Genomic DNA, 8,317 nt, shown 5'->3' with positions numbered 1-8,317 from the left:
ATGCTGTTTGCTGGTTTGCTTGGTGGTTTATAAATGCTTAAGAAGAAATATATTTTAAATTGGTGGAAGCTGATAATTGGAAAAAGTAATTTCACAAAAACAAGGAAAACCGAAGCACGACGACGAGTGGTGATTAGAATCTATACAGTGGAAAACAGTTCATTTAGGCATTCAGTGACAGAAAGGTACAAAATTTTGTTAATATAATTTAGTTAGTGTCATAACAATTTTAATTTTGAAGATAGTTTGTTTAAATTTTACATTGTCTATAGAATTTAATTAGTTTCACAAACAAAACATCATAAAAATTTGGCGCCCAACGAGGGGCTCTCTATTTAAAAGAATTAGTTTGGGAAGATAAGTGCTCTCATATAAATAAATTAATTATCAGTAGAAAGAAAAAATTATAGATTTTATTTTAATTATATTTGAACAAGTAAAGTCTCAAAATGTCTCAAGGAAAGAAAGGTACAAGAAGCAAAAAAGAATGAAGAAGATTTGGAAGTAGAAACACAACCTATACAAGAGGAGAGTTTAGTTCAAGTTCCACAAGGTACTGCAGAAATGAATCCAGAAAGAGAGGAAAATGTCAATATGGCAGCTTTGATGTCATTAATGATGCAGATGAACAAGACAATAGAAGAGAATACGAAAAAAATGGAACAAAAAATGGAAGAGAATACGAAAAAAATGGAAGAGAATTCAAAAGAAGTCAAAGAAGACATGAAAAAAATAGAACAAAAAATGGAACAGAATTTAAAAGAAGTCAAAGAAGACATGAAAAAAATGGAACAGAAATTGAAAGAGAATTATAGAAAATTAGAAATGAAAATAGAAGATAATAATAATAAAATTGTAAAACAAATGGAAAAACAAATGGATAAAAAACTTGAAACTGCAGAGAAAAAGTAGCAAATCAAATAAAAAGTATACGGAATGACTACAAGAAAAGGATAGACAATGAGAGGACAGAAGTAAATAGGATTATTCAAGATAATAAAATAGATATAGAACAGAAAATAGAGTTGCAGAAATGTAACTTAGAAGTAAAAATTAATGAAGACATGAGAAACACAGAAGAAAAATTAGACGATATACAACAAAATATCCAAATAAATAGTAATCAAATAAGAAATGTGGAACAGAGAATAGATTATATTTCACAAATGAGAGACATAGGGAGACCTTACTTAAATTTAACAAATGAGACTGCGATTAAATTCACTGGTAAAATAAAAAATTTGCATCCTAGAGTATACATAAACAGTTTAAAACATAAATTAAGATTAGTGAATAATATTAATGATATTAAAGATTATATAAGAGTGACATTAAATGACAATGCAGCAACTTGGTTTGCTAGTATTGAAAATGATTTAGATACTTTTCAAACATTTAAAAATAAATTTTTAAATTATTATTGGGGTGAATTAGAGCAAGCAAAATTTAGAGAAATTCTATATTTTGGAAAGAATAATCACAATTTAAAATCAAATATGGTAGATTATGCATTGAAACTGATAACAGTTGCAAAATATTTAGAACCACCACTTAGAGAGGATGAAACACTCTTAAATGTATCTAGACATTTTGATGCTGATGTTGTGCAAACAGTAACTGTACAAAATATTCAAACAATAGATAGTTTTATTAATTTTATTCAAAGAATACAAAGAGGCAATATGACAAGTAATAATAACAACAGAAAACATAATAATAACTTTCAATATAATAAAAATGATAATCAACAATATAGACAATCATATAATAATTATAGATATGGTGATAGTTTACAAAATTTTAATAATAATAACAGTAATCAAAATAGACAAATCTTTAATAACAATACTAGTTATAATAGACAAAATTTTAATAACAATACTAATTATAATAGACAAGATTTTAACAATAGAAGAAATACAGAGCGGCCTAACTATAACAGACAGGTAAATTGTGTACAAAGGAATAGAAGCTGCGAAGACAGGGAACGAAATAGTACAAGGCAAGAAAATGTGAGTAGAAGTCATAGTAGGGAAAGACATAGGACATCAGATCCAAGTGGTCAGATACAATCTGACAATTCTAATAATCAAAATTTTGTTCAGTAAACTTTCTGAATTACAAGTTAGGCCATTGCTATTGTGAAAAACCTTCTGAATTTATTTCTTTAGATGAAGATAAAATTATTGAATCTATTAATTTAATTTATATAAATGCTTTGGCCAAAAATAAAATGATTAAGATTATGATAGATACTGGTTCAGAAAGTACTTTAGTCTCAGAGAATTTTATTTTTAATACATTAAAACTATCAGATATAATAAAGATTCCAAAAATTAAAATTGTTGGTGCAAATAATAAAAAGTTGGGTGAAATTGATAAATTAGCCAATTTTAAAATTAATATTCTTAATAAAGAAATTAATATGCAAGGATTTATTGTCAAGGATTTATGTGTTGATATATTAATGGGAAATGATGAATTGGAAAAGAAGAAAGTAAAGATAGATTTTGAAGAAAAAATGGTAACTTTGGAATGGCAAATAATTAAATTTATGCAGAAAGATGAGGTGGAAGAAGGAATAAGAGTTGATAGGATATTATTAAAAGAAAATAATGATGTTTATGAAGAAGAAATGTATTTTGATGATAGGGAAATGTCCCAAAAGAATGTAAAGAATAATTATTGTAGTGAATATTTAAGGAATGAAAATTTTAAGCAGATGGATGCCTACGAGGTGGAGTGCGTAAAATTGGAAGCAAGGAATAATGAGTACATAATGAAGAATAATTTTATTTGTAAAGAAGAAGATATGATAAAAGTTTTAAATTGCCCTGAAGCATATAAATCAATAGTCGTTTCCATATTGCAGCAACACAAGGGACTTGTCAATAAAGAAAATAGAATTGCACAAAATTATATCCATAGTATAAAAGTTAAAGAAGAAAAAGATTTTAAAACAAAATCATACCCAATACCATATTAATACAGAGAAGAAGTAAACAGAACGATTAATAATATGTTAGAAGATGGAATCATTGAGAAGGCAGATACAGGTTTTATAAACCCTATAGTAGTAGTACGTAAAAGATCAGGTGAAATCAGGTTATGTTTGGATGCAAGGAATATTAACAAGATTACTGAAAAACAATTTGAAGCACCAATGAGTATAGATGGAATACTAGGAAGAATTTAGAAGATTTACAGCATAGTTTTTGGTTAATACCTCTAGAAAGAAAAAGTAGACAGTATACAGGATTTCAGATAGATGGAGTAGTATATCAATTCAAAGTAGTACCATTTGGACTTCAATCATCTTGCAGTGCTCTATGTAGAAGTCTTCATGATATTTTGGATCAATATTAACATTTTGTAATTCACTACATTGATGATATATTAATTTTTTCTAAAACTGATTAAGATCATGAGAAACACCTAAAAATTATAATCAACAGATTAGGCAAAGTTGCACTAAAAATAAATCAAGAAAAATGTACATTTTTTCAAAAAGAAGTAATATATCTAGGTTATAAACTTAATACTAAGGGAATCGAAATGGATCCAGAACGGACACAGGTCATTCAGGAATATAAAACACCACACAATTTAAGAACTTTAAGAGGATTTATTGGAATAATTAATTATTATAAAAGGATGATACCAGATCTAAGTATAAAAGAAATTCCATTACTTGAACTACTGAAAAAAGGTGTAAAATGGAGATGGGATCAGAGAAGAGAACTAGCATTCCAAGAAATCAAAAACATTTTTCTGTCAAATTTAAAAATATATCACCCAGACTACACAAAGCCATTCATATTAAGAACAGATGTATCAATATAGAGATTTTCAGGGGTATTATTACAAATACATGATGGGGTCGAATACACAATACAATTCATTTCAAGAATTACAAAGCCACATGAAAAGGGTTACTCAGTTTCAGAATTAGAACTAGCAAGTATTATACACTGTGTCACAAAATTAAGATTTTACTTGTTGTTATCAAGGTTAGAAAATACATCACAAAAAGGGCAGCGAACAATAAAAATTGGATTAAATCAATTAGTAGAAAGTACTGGATTATATTCTAAAGAAAAAATTATAAGAGATCAGATCAATTTGAGTGAAAAACAAAAAGTCCTTAAGAAAGATGGAGTTTATTATAAAATAATAAATGGCATAGAAGTATATGTAATAACTAGAACTTTAGCAAAGAAAATAATGAAAAATTTACATAACAATTACATGCATATTGGTTCAAGAAAGCTATGGATGCTATTTAGGGACAATTATTTTGCAAATAATGACATAAGTATATCAAAAGAAATTACTACCCAATGCCAAATATGTCAAATAAACAAAGAAAAGAATTTCAAAAACCAGAACACATAATAGATCTAATGTTGTATATGAAAAACTAAATACAGTGTCCATGGATTTTATCTCAAATTTAGTTCCAACAGGAAAAAAGCATATACTAGTGATAGTTGATTTATATACAAAATTTATTAAACTATATCCCTGCTCAAGAACAAATGTTAAAACATTGAAATTATATATTAATCAATTTTTCTAAGAAATGGGACCATTTAGAAATTGCATAATAGATAATGCTACATATTTTAACAACCAAAAATTTCGGGCATTTTGTGAGAAAAAGGGAATCAACATTCATTTTACAAGTATCAGACATTCTCAGGCAAATCCTGCAGAAAGATATATTAAAGAAGTTATAAAATATTTAAGAATAGTGTGCCAGAATCAACATGAAACGTGGCAGCAACATATACCACAAGTAGAATATTTTTTAAAATAATACACATAATTTAAATACAGAGGAAGTACCAGAATATTTAATGTTTGGCCATATAGGAAACAGAAAATGGATTAGTGAATATAATCAGGATATGAACAAGTAATGCAGAAAGTGAATAAACGAATTATGAGGAAAGCTGAAAAATATATCAGAAGACAAAATCGAAAAATAAAAAAACCAATCACATTTCAAAAAGGAGATAAAGTGTTAATTCGTTCACTTAGAAAAAGTAATGTTAAAGAAAACCGTTGTAAGAAATTACAACCAATGTTTGAAGGTCCATACAGAATTGAAAATCAGAATGGACTAAATAGTTATGTGTTAATAGATGCAGAGAATAGACTAAGAGGCATGTTTCATATCAATGACATCTTTAAATATTATGAAGAGAATGAATAATGTTTTCTATACTTTTAACACTAATAATAACAACACTAACAGCTTACTGATATATCCATTTTATTCAATAGACTTGATTTGTTAAATAGATGGTAGATTTCATTATTGTGAATCAATTTGACATCATACTTGTTGTCTTGTACATATGGAAATTATTTTGTACCCTAAAAATCATAATTTGGGGTTAGATACAAAATTGATTCTATAAATGTCTTTCTAATATAATAAAGTGTAAAACTTACCAATTCATATGGATGAAAGCCTGTTGAATGGAAATAATTCCTAGATTTTGTCTATAAATAAACATAACACAATAATAGATGATTAGATTATATGTTTATTTTTTCATATAGCCTTAGCCTCCATTGCTCTATTTGACATGACAGTTTGACATAGACAGCGAACAGGGATGTATTTAATAGAACACATTTTAAATAAAAAAAAAAGAATTATTAATTTATTAAGATATGTGGATAAGAAAATTAATATTTACAAAAATAATAAGTAAATTATTTATTTTAAATATTATTTTGGGGTATTGATATGATTGGTGTTATATACTAGAGAATTTTATAAAAATTATTTATGTGAGGGCATTTTTAAGAAATTAGCATATAAAAAGTATTTTTTTATAATTAAAATGTTGTAAATATATTTAAGTGAGCCATGTGACTAGGCAACCAACTATACATACTCTCCAAGTGACATTTTAGGTAATAATTGGGAATATAAAGTGGGGTTATAATAATATGTTGTTTAAAATGTGTATTTTATTAAATTAGAGTGTTAGTTACTAATTTAAGTGTATATTCTGATCTGAAAAGCCTACATGTCAACAAAATTATCAATAGAAAATTAAGGAATTCTCCAGAATGCAGAATTTGATCTTTGTTTACGGTGGAACATTCTGGAATAATGGTTATGTCTGTGGATCGAACATATACTTTTTTCGAGAACATCCATATAGAAGAAATAGAACAAAATCGAATAGGATTTCTTACCAGATGATTCTGGAACATGGAAAAAGATATAAATACCCGGTGATTTGGATTCAAGATGTCCATTCAGTTAGTCAATCAGTTATGAGTTACAGTTACTATGAGTCCAGTTTAGTATGAAAGTTAATTAGAGTTAGCATGAAATAGAAGTCAAATCAATTATAGTCAGACAGAAGGTCCAATTGTTCAATATAGTGAGTTAAATGAAGATTAAGAAACAGTATAAAGAAAATATTATTGAAGATTAAAAATTATGTAATGTATAAATGGTGATTGGATAATGCAAGAAGTATTAATTAAAAATTAAAATTATATAATATATTTGGTGATTGGATATTGGTATACTGAAAAGAAGAATAAATATAAAGGCTGTTTGCTGGTTTGCTTGGTGGTTTATAAATACTTAAGAAGAAATATATTTTAAATTGGTGGAAGCTGATAATTGGAAAAAGTAATTTCACAAAAACAAGGATAACCGAAGCACGAAGACATTGAGTGGTGATTAGAATCTATACAGTGGAAAACAGTTCATTTAGGCATTCAGTGACAGAAAGGTACAAAATTGTGTTAATATAATTTAGTTAGTGTCATAACAATTTCAATTTTGAAGATAGTTTGTTTAAATTTTACATTGTCTATAGAATTTAATTAGTTTCATAAGAATTTCAATTTAAAGATAGTTTATTTTAAATTTACATTGGCTAGGTTAGATATATATGTGTGTTTCATAATAGATATAATAAAGATAATTTAAAAAAGTACTTACAAACTAATTCTTTGAGAACCGCGATAAAAATCTTATATTATTAAAAAATACTCATTGCTCATCATTCACAAACAAAACATCATATATATATATATATATATATATATATATATATATATATATATATATATATATATATATATATATATATAGATAGATATAAACATATATTGGAATAACTGCCAAGTTATCTATATTTTGAATACAGAACTTAAATTGTTTTTTATTTTATTGTGCAGAAAGTTGCTTTTTTTTAGTTGTGTTAATAATAATATTGTTGTAGGTAATGCTGCATTGGAAAGTCTGGAGCTACCCGATTTAAAAAAAAAATTTCTATGCAGTAAGCATTTTGACCAAAAATATCTAAATGCCTAATATTTACCCAGTACTGCTATACCAAAAAAATATAGTGATGTAGAAGAGGAAGGTTCGTTAACGACACCACGCGTTTTTCATACGTATTCGATAGCAAAACAACCATCAACCAGTGCCAATACTGTTTCGCACAGTGATAATTCTGAACTTGACGATTTTGTTGATGGGCTCATAGATATGCCGTTATCACCATTGGTCAAGAAAAAAAGATTTCATAATTATCACACACTTTAAAGGAGATTACTTGCATCTCGAATACGGATTAATCTTCTGAAAGCTCGCATAACAGCACTAAAAAATAGACTGGTTAAGATTAGGACAAAATCTGTACAAACTGCACCAAAGCCACAAACAGTTTTCTGCTGCAGTTTTTCTTGAACACTTTGCTAGCATAACGTTTGTTGGACTTGATACCATTGTAGTAAAACATCGATCTTATATTTTTAAACTAGTATTGCTGGTTCATACATATATCCAACTCATACATTGCTTATTTTAGTTCATGAAAACAATGTTACAATCAATTTCTATAACTATTAATGTAAACAATTTTGTTTTGTTTTTTTACCTTGAATTATTATTTTGTTACTGGAATGGATCCCTCCTGAAAGAAGAAAGAGAGGACGACCACGGAGAAGTTGGCGCAACGATATTGATGAAGCAATGGCGGCAAGAGACTTAGAGGAGGCAACTGCATATGACAGAAAAAGATGGAAATTGGGGGCGGAGAAGCGGCGACAGCCGTAATAAATCCGTTATTATATTATATTATTATTTTGTTAATATTGTCTATGGTGTAGATATTAGAATTTTGATAAGTGTTATATAACTATTAAATTATGCGTATTTAATTTTGGCAATATATATATATATATATATATATATATATATATATATATATATATATATATATATATATATATATATATATATATATATATATATATATATATATATATA

Source organism: Diabrotica undecimpunctata, chromosome 11 (assembly GCF_040954645.1).
Source record: "Diabrotica undecimpunctata isolate CICGRU chromosome 11, icDiaUnde3, whole genome shotgun sequence".
NCBI classification, from domain to species: domain Eukaryota; kingdom Metazoa; phylum Arthropoda; class Insecta; order Coleoptera; family Chrysomelidae; genus Diabrotica; species Diabrotica undecimpunctata.
The sequence above is the reverse complement of the archived record's forward strand: the minus strand, read 5'-3'. Positions refer to the sequence as shown.